Source organism: Nyctereutes procyonoides, unplaced genomic scaffold, assembly GCF_905146905.1.
Source record: "Nyctereutes procyonoides isolate TBG_1078 unplaced genomic scaffold, NYPRO_anot_genome, whole genome shotgun sequence".
Lineage (NCBI taxonomy): Eukaryota > Metazoa > Chordata > Mammalia > Carnivora > Canidae > Nyctereutes > Nyctereutes procyonoides.
Window position 1 is genome coordinate 3,692,138 of NW_026575137.1, and position 14,537 is coordinate 3,706,674.

The 14,537-nt window shown below is 41.7% G+C and overlaps 1 protein-coding gene across 1 annotated transcript in view; it reads left to right on the forward strand.

Moving 5' to 3' along the window:
- Positions 1-7,049: 7,049 nt before the first annotated feature.
- CPNE3 (copine 3) overlaps positions 7,050-14,537 on the forward strand; it is a 48,769-nt gene continuing 41,281 nt past the window's right edge. The window contains exon 1 of the mRNA XM_055303428.1: positions 7,050-7,156. The gene's annotated coding sequence lies outside the window, so the exon portion shown is untranslated. The remainder of the gene's footprint in view (positions 7,157-14,537) is intronic.

Sequence of the window (14,537 nt, forward strand, 5' to 3'; positions counted from 1 at the left end):
TCCCTCCCCTTCCTGCCACGCCTCTTCCGCTACGCAATTTCCGGTCCCCAGGTTCAGGGGAGGGACGGACGCGGTGGGCGGGGCCTTGGCGGCTCTTCCGCGCCTGCGCGCAGCGCGCAGTGACCTCGGGCCCGGGGACCGCTCCCTCCGGGGATGCCCCGGTTCTGCTCCTGCCTTGCGGGGTCGGCGCTGTCGTGGCTTTGCCGTGGGATCAACCGCCAGGATGGAAAGTTCTCAGATGCGATCATTTGAGTGTGCAAGAAAAACATGACCTGTTTATTTAGAATTCTCTGCTCGCCTTCAAACATCGGAGTAATAATAATAATAAAGGGTCCTTTTTGGAAAAAAAAAAAAAAGACTTGGAACAATTAACCGTTCCATAGAAAGAAAGAGATGGAGAGATTGGAGGAGGCGTTCGGGGGGGGGGGGGGCGGAGAAACCAGAGTAGAGAAAGACAGTGAAGTCCAGGCTGGCCTTAGTAGAGAATGATGTGGAAAAAAAAGGCAGAAGAAAAAATAATAATAATAAAATTTCCCATAATAGCCTACAGCCCATGGACAAGCACCTTCCTCAAAGAAGGCTCAGCGGGGCAGCCCGGGGGGGCTCAGCGGCTCAGCGGCCCAGGGATCGAGGCCGCGCCCGGCTCCCTGCGTGGGGCCTGCTTCTCCCTCTGCCTGTGTCTCCGCCTCTCTCTCTCTCTGTGTGTGTCTCTCATGAATAAATAAATAAAATCTTAAAAAAAAAAAAAAAAAAAAAAAGCCTTAGCTTCCTCGGGCAACCGTAGTTTGACATTAGCCCAACCTCTAGGACACTAAAAATCCCTGGGGAAATTTCCTTTATCTCTACTCCCCACCCTGCAAGATAAATGTCAGCAATTATCCTCCTTGTAGTGCACTGATACACATCATGACTGAGGTTTTACTGGACAGTCGTAAATGACCTTTTTCTAAATAATGATAGCCCTTCAAGGTCTTGGAAACCTTGCTTCCAAATTCCCTAGAGACTTTTACCCTATCCCAAAACGCCCTCACAACTTTATTTTTAAAGGTTCCATTTATCTATTCATTCATGAGGCACAGAGAGAGAGAGAGAGAGAGAGAGAGAGAGAGAGAGAGAGAGAGAGAGGCAGAGACACAGGAGGAGGGAGAAGCAGGCTCCATGCAGGGAGCCCCACGTGGGACTCCATCCCGGGTCTCCAGGATCAGGCCCTGAGCCAAAGGCAGGCGCTAAACCACTGAGCCACCCAGGGATCCCCCTCCCAATTTTAAAGTATGATCAGCAACTACTTACAACCCCAGAGCACTTTGCCCACAGGTCCTGCTTTAAGAAAACCACCTTTTTTGCACTGAAGTCATCTCAATAATTCTTTCTTAGTTATTTGCTCCAAACCCCAATATTTCACATCAGGGAAACAAAAACAAAAACAAAAACAAAAACAGGGAGAGGAGGCCTCTTGAGAAAAAGGTGATGCCCTTGTTTTCCATGGGATGTATGGAACAAAACCCTTGGCTTCCCCTCAGATTTAGTAAGATTGATACCATCCACCAGAGCAGAATATTTGTAGAAGGAATGAAGAGGTTTCAATCCTACTTCAGGATTGATGTGGGTGAAAACACAAGCTGCAAATGGAGTATGCACTATCTAGATTATGTGATTTTTTTTTTTATGGGCAATAAGGGAAGACCGTCATAGTTTTTTTAAAAATAGGTTGCATTTATGTAGTACCTATATTATACTCCAATTATTATGTTTTGTTGTTAAATCTTTTGAGAGTAGATTATATATATCACGACTCTTTGTGTCTAGAAACAAAGACATTCTCTTATTTAGACCAGTACAATTATTAAATTCAGGAAATTGAAATTGAATACTATAACGTGGGGCTTAAACTCACAACTCTGACATCAAGAATATCATGTCTACCAGATGAGCCAGCCAGGTACGTCTCTATTCATCTTTCAGATCTCAGGCCAAATGTGTCTTCCTCAGAAAAACTTTTCTTGACTCCCCCTACTATACTTTCATTTTCTTTATGGCTCTAAGTTTGTTTTGTAATGTCATATGTATATTTGTGATTATTTGTTAATCTGGAGTGTACTTTTTTTAAGATTTTATTTATTTATTCATGAGACACAGAGAGAAAGAGAGGCAGAGACACAGGCAGAGGGAGAAGCAGGCTCCATGCAGGGAGCCTGACGTGGGACTCAGTCCCAGGTCTCCAGGATCACACCCTGGGCTGAAGGCAGGGCTTAACCGCTGAGCCACCCAGGCTGCCCTGGAGTGTATTGTGGAGGTAGAGTCAATAAGAATTGGTAATGTGTGCTTTTGCTCTACTGTAAACTCAGTGACATGTTTGTTTTTTGCCTATTTCTGGGCCTAGTCCAATTTCTTCATTCCTTCAACAAGTGTGTGTTGCAGGTCTATAACACACCTGGTACTCTTCTAGATATGAATGAACAACTTCCTAGTGGAGTATATATTTCAGCTGGGGAAACACAGTAAGCAAAAATAAATAAGTAAAAGATGTACTAGATAATGATAAATGTTAATGAGGAAGATAAAACAGAAAGAGGTACAGGGCATATTTCTGTGTAGATACTGTAGTTTTAAGCAGAGAGTGGCCACAGAAGACCTGAAGGAGACATTTGAATAAAGATCCAAGGAAGAAGGACTGAACCAGGAAGATAAGTGAGGGCCAAGCATTTCATGTAGAGATAAAGGAAAGTGCAAATGCCTGGATTGGTAAGGCAAGTGGCATTTTCCATGAATACTAAGTACTGTCTCTCTCTCTCTCTCCCTCCCTCTCTCTCTCTCTCTGCGTGTCTCCTGAATAAATAAATAAAACCAAAAAAAAAAAAAAAGATTCGAAAAGCTCTTTTATTTTTTTAAGATTTTATTGATTGATAAGAGACAGAGAGAGAGAGAGGCACAGACATAGGCAGAGGGAGAAGCAGGCTCCCCATGGGGAGCCCCATGCAGGACTCTATCCCAGGGCCCAGGCTCAGGACCTCAGCAGAAGGCAGGTGCTCAACTGCTGAGCCACCCAGGCACCCCTTGAAAAGCTTATCTGACATCTATGTCAGCCAGCCTCCAAGGTGGTTCAATGAGCCTTACCTCCTGGATTTACTCCTTTGTGGAATCCCCTCCTACATTAAATCTAGGCTGGTGTGTTTGACCAATAGAATACTGCAAAAGTGATGGTGTGTGATTTCTGAGGCTGGCATAATTTCATTGAGCTTCTGCATTGATTTCTTGGATTGTTTGCCCTAGGGGAAGCCAGCAGCCATGCTCTGGCTCAGAGCCATGCTCTTGAGAGGCCTGCATGGAAAGGACCTGAGGCTCCCCCACCAACAAAGGGCATCGGTGCTCATGTGAGTAAGCCACCTTGGAAATGGATTCTCAAGATGACTGCTACCCTGCCTAATACCTGACTGCAATATGAGAGATAAGGAGCCAGAATTGCCCAGCTGAGCCACTCCTAACTTCTTGAATCACAGAAGCTATGACAGATAATAATGACTGTTTAGTTTTATGCCACTAAATTTGGTATAATCGAATAGCAGTTGATCGCTAATACAACATCCAACTATTTAGAGTATGGAGTTGGAATCTGGTATTTTAGGGTTTGGAAGGTCGGTAGCCTTCAGAATGTAGATGGATTTCATTTTTTTTAAGATTTTATTTATTTATTCATGAGAGACACACAGAGAGAGGCAGAGACACAGGCAGAGGGAGAAGCAGGCTCCTCACAGGAAGCCCTATGCGGGACTCAGTCCCAGGTCCCTGAGATCACGCCCTGAGCTGAAGGCAGACACTCAACTGCTGAGCCACCTAGACATCCCTGTAGATGGATTTCAAAGCTGTAATACCAGATGAGGTAACTAAGGATGTGAGTGAAGATAGAAAAAAGAAAAGTTCAAGGCACCTGGGTGGCTTAGTTGATTAAGCATCTGCCTTTGGCTCAGGATTGAGCCCCATCTTGGGCTCCTTGCTCAGCGGGGAGTCTGCTTCTCCTTCCTCTGCCCCTCCCCCTGATATTTCTTGCTCTCTCTCAAATAAATAAGTAAAATCTTTTTTAAAAAAGAAAGAAAAAAGGAAAGTTCAAGAACTAAGCCCTCCGGGGGCACTCTATTATAAAAACTCGGAATATGAGAATCAAAAAAGCAAAAGAAGTAAATAGAACAGCCAGTGAAGTAGAAGAACACCTAGGAGAGTATTTTATCACTATCTCATTCATTTAATATCCTTTAAATATCCACCTGGTGTTGAGTCCCATACTTATTTGTTCTTTTTTTTTCTCTTTAAATATTTTATTTATTTATATGGGAGAGAGATAAAGCATAAGCTGGAGGAGGGGCAGAAGGACAAGTAGACTCCCCACTGAGAAGGGAGCCCAACCCAGGGCTCCATCCCAGGACCTGGAGATCATAATGTGAGCTGAAGTTAGATGCTTAACCAACTGAGCCAGCCTATTTGTTCTTTGTTTATAGAATCTTGTTATTCCTGATACATACTATGCATTCAATACATGATTGATAAATGGTTGGGTGAATAAGAGCAAAAGCAGAATAGAATCTAGACTGTGATTTGAAGAGAATAAACGAACATGTTGAATAGCTATGGCACTATGTATCTAAATGAGAGATTGCAAAATAAATAAATAAATAAATAAATAAATAAATAAATAAATAAATAAATAAATAAGAGATTGTATACTGGGTACTGAAAGTTCAAAACCATTCCTTGTCTCTACTTCTTTCTTTCCTATTTTAAAGGAACCAACATTCAGGTATGGATATGGGTATGCAGTCTTGAAATTCTGAAACTTGAAACTAAGTTTGTGGTGTCTGCGGACTTTTACTTAAATGTAAAGTCGGAATTAAAAGTAAAACAAAAAGTTGTTTTTACAACCTTTAGTAAAAACAAAATAAAGTACTTCTCTTTACTTATTAGTGCGGAGACACACTTCTCCCCAGTGTCCTCCAACCACAAAGGCCTTGTTTCTGTCTCTGCAATTTGCTAAGTCTTTGTCTTTGCTATCATTCCCCTGATCTCAGATCTTTTATGGCTTACTCTTCCTTATTTTTCAGTTTTTTTTTTAAAGGTTTTATTTATTCGTGAGAGACACAGAGAGAGAGGGGTAGAGACACAGGCAGAGGGAGAAGCAGGTTCTATGCAGGAAGCCCAATATGGGACTCGATCTTGGTTCTCTGGGATCATGCCCTGAGCCAAAGGCAGACGCTCCACCACTGAGCCACACAGGTGTCCCTATTTTTCAGGTTTTAATCAAATAGCACTGCCTTAGAGAGACTCTTCCTCATCCCCAGTCTACAAAAGCGCCCATTTGGGAAAATAGCTGGCTCAGTTAGTAGAGCACATGGCTATTGATCTTGAGGTTGTAAGTTTGAATTCCATGGTGAGAAAAGATCTTAAAAATAAGATCTTAAAAAAAAAAAAAAAAAACCCCAAAGCAAAAGCTACCATTATCCGCAAGCCCTTTTCTATCATTTACCCTGTATTACTTTCCTCATGGTGCTTATGGTTATCTGAAATCATCACATTTGTTTTTAATAACTTATTATTTGTTCTCCTTTTAGAATAGACACTTCTGTCTGTCACTAATCACAAGTCTAGAACAATGCTTGGCCCATAATAGTCACTCAGAAAGTGTTCAATAAATATGAATCTTCCCTTGTGCTGATAGAATTATTTTGAAGTGTTTTGTTTGAATTTTTTGGATTAAAAGTATTTTTTTTAACTCCAGAAGGTCTATATCTCTTCATTTGTTTCATTTTTCATGTCTTCTGCAATTTAAAAAAGAATATACCTTTTGCTCATTTACCTACGTTTTAAACATCTATTTAGATTAAGATTCTAACCCTTCCTTTGACTCTCAGGTTTGTGGCAAATACTTTTTCCCATGTGTTTGCCTATTGATTTTGTCCCTGTTTTCCTTGTAGAAGTTTTCAACTTCCAGTACTCAAGTGTAGCGATATTTTCATCAGTAGTTTCCTTAGTTGCAGGCAGCATCAAGTAGCAGTCAAGTAGGAGGCTTTGAAGTTATTTTACATAGAATCTGTGACTTCAGGCAAGTAGACCAAATTGCTCAGCTACCACATTTCAAGTTCATCAGTTTTATTTGGGAAATGTGGTTAATGGCACTAACTTCGTCACAAAATTGTGAGAATTTTTTTTTAAAAGATTTTATTTATTTATTCATGAGAGACACAGAGAGAGGCAGAGAGACACAGAGGCAGTGGGAGGAGAAGTCAGCTCCATGCAAGGAGCCCAACGTGGGACTGGATCCTGGGACTCTGGGATCACGCCCTGGGCCATAGGCAGAGCCAACCACTGAGCTACCCTGGCATCCCAAATTGTGAGAATTAAATGAAACTCGGATGTAAAATGATTCGAGTAGTTGTGCACACTGAAAGCGCTCTAAGTTAGAACGGTTAGCAGCTTGCCTTTCACTTTAGATAGTCTCATGCTGAATTTCCCTGGGTCAGATAGTGGCATACATTTTCTCAAATATTTATTTTATTTTATTTTATTTATTTTATTTTAAGATGTATTTATTTATTCATGAAAGACAGAGAGAGAGAGAGGCAGAGACACAGGCAGAGGGAGAAGCAGGCTCCATGCAGGGAGCCCCATGGGGGACTCGATCCCAGATCCCGGGATCATAACCTGAGCCAAAGGCAAGCGCTCTAAGTTAGAACGGTTAGCAGCTTGCATTTCACTTTAGTTAGTCTCCTGCTGAATTTCCCTGGGTCGGATAGTGGCATACATTTTCTCAAATATTTTAATTCTTTTGTCCCTCTTACATTTATTTTGGTGCACCAAGCAACTCATTTTAATGCCTAAAACCAGCTTGGGGTTTTGAATACGCAAGCGATCTCCTTAGGAGCCTTGAATAATCATCCATCAGTCGGCCGAGCTGCAGATCAGAGTCGGCGGTTCCCGGGAGGCCCTTGGCCCCCTGGTGGGCGGGGCTACACCGCAGCCCCGCCCCTCGCCCCCACAGGCCCCGCCCCTCGCCGGCCCCGCCCCTCCGCCCGTTCGGCCCCGGGTTCCTGAGTCCCCGCGCCCCGGCCACCCTGTGGACTCCGGCTGCTGGTCTCCACCCCTCCCTGGTCTACGGCCCTGAGAGCCGGATGTGAGTGCGGGCGTCCTTCTGCTCCGGGCCGGCGTGGCGGGGCCCGGCGCCCCTCAGGTCCCCGGGGGAGGAAGAGAGCCGCGCCGGGGCGGCTGGGCCCGCTCGGCCCTGGCGTGGACGCGCACCCCGGGCCCGGGACGCTCGAGCTCCAGCTTGCAAAGTCCGCGGCCCGGGGGAGGCGGAGCTCGGGCCTGGCGTCCGCGCACCTGGGCAGGCGGCGCCCGGGGAGGGTCGGGCCTGCGGCCCCGGGGAGGGAGACGGGCCCCGAGAGCCGCACCACCCGGAGGGGGAGGGACTGGGTCACCGAGCGCGGGGAGGCGCGGGCAGCTTCGGAGCAGCCGGGGTTCCAGGAGGAGCTCGGGGGCGGGGGGGTAACGCTCAGTTTCGTAGCGGGGCAGAAGGGCGTGGGGAGGGATATCTACAGCTCCCATTGCGGTCCGGCTCCCTACAGCCGGGGGCGTGGAGGAGGCGCAGTGCGCGGGTGCGCAGGGCCGGAGCCTTGGGAGCCCCGCAGCACCGACCATTAAGGTTGCGCTTGGATGGTTATCCACGACTTCTGCTTACCCTTGGTGCTACCCGTCTGTGGCTGCCTCAACAAATCAGAGAGTCAAATAGAGGGAATGCCGGATTCAATAAGGCAATTTTGGGGTTACCATGACCCACAGGCACTGCACTAGGCAAATTTTATATTGGTTAGCTCATTGAATGCTCACAACCGCAAACTTGGGTGGTCATTGTTCTTCTGTTGCACACCTGGATCTCAGATTAAATGACTTACTAAATCACACGAGTGCTGATTAGGCTAGCATTCGTCTTGGAATCCAGGTCTCTGTATGATTTTAGGGCAGAGGCTTTATGGCTAAAAGTAAAGAACACTACTGTTTGGGATAAGACAGATGCCTCGGTTTCCAATTTATGCTTTGACATTTGTTAGCTGTGTGACCTTGGGCAGGTTACTTAACCTTTTAGGGCCTGTTTTCTGCATTTGTGAAATACAGATAAAATACATCCTATGTCATAGGGTTTTTATGTAACACTCAACAAAATGCCTGCCACAAGAGTTAGTGGTAAGCTGGGTATAGCTACGTACATCCTGCTGTTGTCATTTATTGGGTTTCAGCAAACTCCTGCTCTGAGTGCTGCCAGTCAGAGCCAAACTAAACTTGCGTAGGCATAGAGCACAGGTAGAGAGAAGCAGGAAAGGATCAGAAAGGAGAATTGAGGACAGAAGACCTATATGATGGCAATTATAGTGAAACCTGTAGTTGAATGTGTGGTACCCAGGGCCACTTTTTTTTTTTTTTTTTTTTTGCCTTTCTGAGATATTTTTAAAGGCAGTTCCTTTTGGCTGGTGTTTTGGGAAAATGTATCCCACTCTGGGCTGAAAATATTCAAGGAAACAAGTTTTTGGGCCTGGACCATGAGGAGACACTTTGGATGTGAGGGGGAGCTGAATTTCAGCACTTCATAGACTAAAATATGCTGGCACAAATCTCAGAATGAAGTGTACAGTTCTCTTTCAGGATTTCTTCTCTCAGACCTACCCCCTGAAGAATAGAGAGGGAGAAGAATTTTCAGGATAGAGGAAACAAAAGGATTCTTTGTATTTTAATGGTTGTATAATGATACCTGTCCTAATTTCATTTATAACTGTAAACACTTTATAGACAATGGTCTTGATGTCCACATAAATTTAAGGCACCTTATAACTACACACATTCAAATATTGTTTTATATTCTCTTTTCAATGCTATCACTGTGGTCCTGAATATTTCCTTTGCAGCATCTGTTCAGATACCCAGGTCATACTGTATCCTAGCTCCTATCAATTCTTGGGATAGCTTTAGACATAATTTTCCTTGCCCCCCTTTTTTTCTCAGTTCTATTGCTATTGCTATGCTTTTTTTCTACTATTTTTAGAGTTTTCTTTTCACCTTTTTTTTAAAAAAAAAATTGGTTTTGTCCGTGATTTGTTATCCTGGAAAGTATGCCTGTCAGCAAAACTAAGAAAGTGTTGGATCTGAAATATGACTAAATAACATTTTGACCTTCAAAGATCTGTAATGAGCCACCACTGATCATCAAAAACATACTCTCTGAGATGTATCTTTTAGCAAAAATCAATGACACCATCTACTGAGAGTACTCAGCAAGTTGGAGGAGCCCAAACTTGGACATTCCTTTAATGTACCCACTATTACCTTTACCCTACAAGGTTAGCTTCCTTCCTACCAATGTGTTTTTCCTTTGTGTTCTTATTTATATTATAAGGATTGCTAGTCAGGTTAAAGTCCAACAAATAATTAGGTAGTGAGTATGTGATTCAAGATCTGTTGAAAGATTGGCTGAGAAGAGGTTTAAATGAGCACCTAAAAAGTATCATAGATTTTATTTAACTACATTTTTAAAGTTTCTGACATAATCAAAACCAGTCATTATATATACATTTGGTAAAATGACAATAACTACATTTAAGTTGATTATGCTGGCTTAAATTTGAAGAAGCTAGTAGAAGAATATTGAGGTTCTTTTGGAGAAGCTGTATTCTTTTAGTATATAACAGCTTATCAGTGTGCAATCATTTTTTTTTGCAATCATATTTTTAAAAAATATTTTATTTATTTATTTATTTATTTATTTATTTATTTATTTATTTATTGAGAGAGCACAAGTGGGGCGGAGAGGGAGAAGCGTGTTCCCTGCTGAGCAGGGACCCCCCCCCCCAACAAGGGGCTTGATCCCAGGACCCTGAGATCATGATCTAAGCGGAAGGTAGACACTTAACTAACTGAGCCACCCAGGTGCCCCGATTGCAATCATATTTAAAAAAACAAACAAACATTAAAATCAGTGTAATGGTCAAATTTACCAACATAAGTTAGATAGATAGCATATTAATACAGTTTTCCCATGAAAAAAAGAAGAGATAATACATATTCATTTCAGCAAATCATTTTGAAATGTCCTCTTACTAATTGAGTGTACAATGTCTGGTTCCTGTGAAAATTACCAAAGCACAGCATGATTGCAATATGCATTGTCATCAGGCTACTTCAATTTTCTGAGCTTTAGTTTGCTATGCCTCTAAGGTGGTAGTACATGTTAAAATAGGTATCTGCAACTGTAAAGAGGAACTTGTTGGTCACATTTTCATCTGTTTAGGGGTCTGGATTTTTTAAAAAGAAGCGAAAATCAAAGCAAGTAATTTCCGATTGTGTTGTCAGGATAAGCTTATAAAATATCTAGAATTATACCCCACCTTCAATTCTCCCCTCCCGTGCTTATTTTTTTTCTTTAGCACTTTAACACCTAGCATGCTATATATTTCACTAACTTATCTTTTAAAAACATTTTTAGTGATATATTTTATTTAAGCAAATATACTTAAAATATTATCATTTAAATATGTGGTTAATCTAAAAAGTTATTGAGAGATCTCACATTTCTTTTTCATACCAGTCTTGGAAATCATGCTCACATCATCTCAGAGGTACCACATTTCAAATGCTCAGTAGCATACTGGTCATCTAAGGGCTGGAACTCCTTGACTAATGTCCAGACCATATGCAAAATTGTAACATCTAACAACTGAGGCACTGTACCTCTAACACTCTGAGGTTCTAGTGTGACATTCTAGAATCCTGTAATTCAAATAGTCTGAAACTAACACTGTAGGATTCCTTGGGTCAAATAGCCTATGATTCCAATGTTCTAAGAGTCTGTGATTCCAACACTTCAGAGTCTTTGGCTGAGATTAAGGGTCAGCAAACTCCAGCCTATGGGCCAAATCCAGCCCACTCCTTGTTTTTGTAAATTAAGTTTTATTAGAATACTGCTATCCCCATCAAGTCTGTGACCACTTACATTCTACCAGAGCAGATTGAGTAAGTTGTGACCGAGACCATGAATGTGACCTCTTGACCAGACAGAACTAACATATTTACTTGTTTTTTCCTTTACTGAAAAACTTGACTGACTCTTGACATAGATATTCAAAGATTCTAAGATGAGTGGTAGTTTTACAGATATTTAATTGATTGTTGTACTTTATAACTCATGCATGTTACATACATTCTTTTCTGTGCATCAAATATCACATAATATATATTGTTCAAAAGAGATTGGCTTCCCCATCTTAGGCATTCACCATTTCAGGCTTATATAATCCATTAGGTTGATTACTTACCTTATTATTTTATTTTATTTTTTTTTACTTACCTTTTTTTTTTTTTTAAAGTAGGTTCTATGCCTAACATGGGACTTGAACTCATGACCCGGAGGTCAAGAGTCCAACGCTCTACCGACTGATCCAACCAGGGCCCCCCCCCCTCCTTTTCTTATCTTTTTTATTGTCTTTCTCCCTATAGTATAACCTCAGGGTCGGATATTTGTTTTGTTCATTGTTCTCTTAACACCTCAGGAAAGGACCTGACACACAGTAGATACTCTATAAATACGTGTTGAATGGATGAATAGTATCATTAAACTGTTTGTGGTTGGGAAATAGAGGATTGCCAGAAAGTTGAAACCAGTTGAAGTTTATGTGCCAAGTAACCATAAACGGAATATTCTTGAAACCAGGAAATGTATAAACATTTCAACAATCCTTGCTCAACATGCGGATTTTTTTTTAAGATTTTATTTTTAAGTAATCTCTATATCCATCGCGGAGTTTGCACTCACAACCCCAAGATCAAGAGTTACATGCTCTACTTGACTGAGCCAGCCAGGTGCCCCTGCTTAGCGTACCAGCTTAAATCTTGAGAATGAAGTAGTTGTAGTTGTTCCAGCTTTAAACTGAAAGAATTTTTGTGTCTGTGTTCACCATGAGCTAGAAAGGAGCATACAGTGACAAAATGTGAAATGCCCATCTTGCCCAATTCAATATTGTAGGTGTCCAGCTAAGAAGAGAGGAAGGGAGCTGAGTTTTAGAAAGCGTGCTTTTAGACTTGGGCATAGTTGGATAGTAGGGCCAGGTGAGACGTTCTGATGGCTGCCCCAACATCTAGGAAGGTGAGGAGTTCTTTTTTTTTTTTTTTTTTTTTAAGATTTTATTTATTTATTCAAGAGAGACAGAGAGAGAGAGAGAGAGGAACAGACACAGGCAGAGGGAGAAGCAGGCTCCATGCAGGGAGCCCGACATGAGACTCAGTCCCAGGACTGCAGGATCACGCCCTGGGCCTAAGGCAGGTGCTAAACCGCTGAGCCACCCAGGGATCCCAAGGTGAGGTGTTCTTAAAGCTCTTAAAAACACCAAGGGACATCAGTCTCAGCAGGTTGATATGCCTTTATATAATATCCAAACTGCCAGAAGCTTTACTGAGTCCTTACACATTTAACATTTTTCAACTGAGCATCCTGGAAATTCCTGCTAGAGGATATAGTTCTGATTTTTATCAACGCCATTTTTGGTAAAAGATGATTCACTTTGTAGATAATTACTTTGTAGCTAATTTTGCCAAGATGCATGCTTCGAAAGCGAAGCAATATTGAGATGTTACAACTGCTTCTAGCTTTTATTAACACCTCACTCAGTGCACCTACTGTGAACTGTTCATTTGATAGGCTTGATGATATAATCAGCAACATTTCCAAAATGTGTATAAAGCAGCCAAGGGATTAGTAAAGTGGTCTAATCTGAAACACATGTAAAGTAAACCCTATAACCTGCTATTAATCATAAAACAGATCAATATATAATCATAGGAATTTTCTGTGATATGAGCTGGGAGTTAAATAATGTGTGATTCCATGGATGATAGTAAAACTCGCTTCCTTATTATGCTGCGGGTACCGAATAGATTGGGCCCTGTGTTTTGTTTGTTGATGTGTATTATTTTTCAAGTCATCTGAGGATAGAATATTTAATGATGATAGAAAAGTACCTAACCGGTGGGAAAGTATCTAAATATATATATTTTTTCGGGTACAGCTCTTCAGTAGTGGGAGATGGAAGCTGAATTTGGAAATTTTATTCTTTTCCTTCCATTTCTCTTTTTGGTTCTTATACATTTTCTGCTATTACTTTTAAAAAAAATTTTTTCTACTCTTTCAGTACTACTTCCTAAACAAATTCTGTACTCACTGTAATTAAATTAGTCACAGAACATTAACTAGAAGAGGCTTTGGAAGTTACTTAAAGGGATTGGCTCAGGGGGCCTGGGTGGCTCAGTTAGTTAAGCATCTGCCTTGGCTCAGGTCAAGATCTCAGGGTCCTGGAATCGAGTCCCACATCGGGCTCCCTGCTCATTGGGGAGCCTGCTTCTCCCTCTACTCCTCCCCCTGCTCATGCACACACACTCTCTCTCTCATGTTCTTTCTCTCAAATAAAACAAAATTAATGAGAAAAAAAAGGGATTGGCTCAACTCTTAGAGTTAACAATTGAAAAACCTGATACCTAGAGCCATACAGCCCTTGCTCACATGTGGTGTGACTGACACAGAACTTACACTATTTTTCCCACTCCTGGTCCAGTGACCCTATTGGTCCCTTTGCTCATTAAAAAGAAAACGTGCCCTTTTCTCTGTTTGTGTGCTTTAATGCTTGGCCTAATTCTAATTCTCTATCCCCATTTCTAGTATTCCATTGCAGGGATTAAGAAAAAAAATGTGGGCATCACTTTCTTAATAAATACAAGGCAGGCTTACTGTACATTCCTTTAACGTTAAGTTTTCACTGGGTATTAAGTGTGGTATATTCCTGAGAATTAATGTTGCCACCTCCTGAGATCCTGTGGCCCCCATGTAGATCTGTGTATGTGGAGACTCCAGCAGGAAGAAAATGCTTTCTTAGCCTTAAGTCATTCACAGTATAATGGGCTGTCTTGAAGAGGAACTGCTGTGATAGAAATACAAACCATTCCAGTTCTTCCACTGTTTGGCTGCTACTTTTTTTTTTTTTTTTTTTTAAGATTTCATTTATTTATTCATGAGAGATACAGAGAGAGGTAGAGACAAAGGCAGAGGGAGAAGCAGGCTCCCTGCAGGGAGCCTGATGCAGAGACTCCATCCCAGGATCCCAGGATCATGACCTGAGCCGAAGGCAGATGCTCAACGACTGAGCCACGCAGGCGTCCTTGTTTGGCCACTACTGTTTATTCTGGGTTACCTTTGTTTAAAGAAAGATGATCATAGTAGTAGCCTCAATATTGATTTTCTAATTTTATGAGATCATATTCATTAATTTGTGTCAGGCTGAATATTTACATTTGATATACTAATTAAAAAGCTATAGGGAAATTAATTAGAGAATGTTGCTATTATACTAAGTAATGATTAAGTACAGGCTTTGGTGCTCTCGGGACATTTTGGCATGATAGGAAACAAATCTGGGTTCTTGTCCTGGCCTTGCTACTTAGTAACTTATTTATTTTGGGCAAGT